Source organism: Mus caroli, unplaced genomic scaffold, assembly GCF_978045245.1.
Source record: "Mus caroli unplaced genomic scaffold, Mus_caroli_1 scaffold_4, whole genome shotgun sequence".
Classification (NCBI taxonomy): Eukaryota; Metazoa; Chordata; class Mammalia; order Rodentia; family Muridae; genus Mus; species Mus caroli.
The window spans coordinates 23,821,002-23,823,203 of NW_028227259.1; the positions used below are offsets into that span (position 1 = coordinate 23,821,002).

The window sequence follows — 2,202 nt, forward strand, 5'->3', positions numbered from 1 at the left end:
GTGAGGGCTGGGGATGGGGAGGAAGAGACAGCAAGGATTAAGGTGAGAAGGACATGGTACCTTGGGTGTATCCCCTGAACCAAAGGGGAAAAGTTATAACATGATCCCCCAGCAGTCTCCCCTGGATACTTCTCAGAGCTTAGGTGGAGATCCAGATGCTAAAAAAGATCAGTGTTTTGTTCTTGGTTTTTTGTTGTTTTTTTTCCCAATTCTATGAATGCAAGATTATTATTAATGTACCTTCTTCCATAGACAGACCTCTGCCCCAACAAAGAAGTTGAAAAGTCAGAAATCCTCTGACATGCCATCTCTGCTTTGGTACCCAGAAGAGAGCTTGAGCCTCTTCAAGGCTTCCAATGCTTTGGAGAATCCAGGGTCATTCTGAGAGCACTCCTTGGAGTTCTTCTGCCTGGTGGTCCTTCTTGTTGTACAGTAGTGACAGCGCGTTATCCAACCCTTGACGCCCATCAAAAACTGTCTGTGCCTCATCTCTCTTTGACGCTGAGTGAAGAGCCAGGATCTGATGACTTCTTTCCGCAGTATGAGCTCCTCAGCCAAGGCCTGCAGAGTGTCCTCCTTAGGGTGACGGTCTGTCTCGACGTGCTTTCTTAGCTTCTGGAACTGCTCATAGGTCAACTTAAAGGTTCTTCTATCCTTTACGTACAGATAATGAATTGTCTTCATCTCAGTTTCTTCCATCATGGCGGCTGCTCACTTGAGTTCCCTCCTTCAGTTTAAGATCAGTGTTTTTAACTTTGAAACAAAGTCTTAGTTTCTCACTCTGTATCACAGTCTAGCCTGGAATTCATTATGTGGCTCAGGCTGGTCTTGAACTCACAGTGATCTTGCCTCAACCTCCCAAATGTACCAGGTTTGTGTCATCAGTCATTTCTCTCCTCCCCTCTCTCCCTCCCTTCTTTTGGAATAGTATCTGACATTGTAGGCCTGGATGATGATGCCCTTAAACTCTCAGCAATCCTTTTGCAGCCTCCCAAGAGCCAGGGTTACACCAGGCACGACCCATCTTTACTCTAGATGGATTCAACCCTCAAGCCTAGCACAGACAGAACACCCTGTGCTCCGGCCTAGCCTCACAAATATAGCTCTAAATCCTCATTACAGAAGTTTCTTTATCCACCAGAGAGACACTATTTCAGAGATCTGCAATAGGCCATATGCAGAGAAAGTGACAGTGAGGTGCCTAGTCTCAACTGATATACCTGCAATACGGCACCTACACCTAGGGGAGAAGGGAGGGACTGGAAAGACTCTAACAGCCACAAGTGCAAGCACCTGTGGTGATGTAATCTCAAGTACAAGCACCTGTGGTGATGTAATGTCCTCTCTGTAACAGGGAAGTTGCACCTTTGAACTTCCAACATTACAGTTGTCTGGACAAGACCACACCAGCTGACTTGCCGACAGTGTATGTGGAAATCCCACATGGTCCTGTCCCTAAATGAAGAGCTAGCTACAGGTACTCCTCAGTAGCTGCTGAGAGAGGGAGAGTCAGTCTCCTTAGGATGAACTCCCACATAGGTTGTTCAACACCAGGTCTAGTAACAGTAAGGTAACTACCGTTACCGTTAGTCAACAACGGGTAAGGTCTAGGCACATGCACATACAAGCAAAGTAAGTGGGCAAGTTGTGTGTGTGTGTGTGTGTGTGTGTGTGTGTGTGTGTGTATGTGTGAGAGAGAGAGAGAGAGAGAGAGAGAGAGAGAGAGAGAGAGAGAGAGAGAGAGAGAGAGTTTTCTCCTGCACTGGAAATGACTGACAAAGGACCCTCCTCCCTGTTTTTATATTTAAAATTTTTAAAAGATTTATTTTATTTATTTTATGTATGAGTACACTATAGCTGTTTTCATACACACCAGAAGAGGGAGTCGGATCATATTACCGATGATTATGAGACCCCCATGTGGTTGCTGGGAATTGAACTCAGTGCTCTTAACTGCTGAGCCATCTTTCCAGCCCTAGATCTTAAATTTTTATGTGTATGAGTGTTTGGCCTTCATGTTTGTGTGCCATGTGCATTCCTGGTGCCCGCAGAGGTCAGAAGACTCCCCTAATACTGGAGTTACAAATGGTTGTGGGCACTGGGAATCAAAGCTGTCTGTTTGATGGGGATGGTTTTTTTTTTTTTTTTAAAGATTTATTTATTTAGTATATGTAAGTACACTGTAGCTGTCTTCAGACACTC

At 45.0% G+C, this 2,202-nt stretch overlaps 1 pseudogene; it reads right to left on the minus strand.

Moving 5' to 3' along the window:
- Window positions 1–285: 285 nt before the first annotated feature.
- Window positions 286–1,024, minus strand: LOC147004999 (homeobox protein Crxos pseudogene; annotated as a pseudogene).
- Between the last annotated feature and the right edge of the window lie 1,178 nt (window positions 1,025–2,202).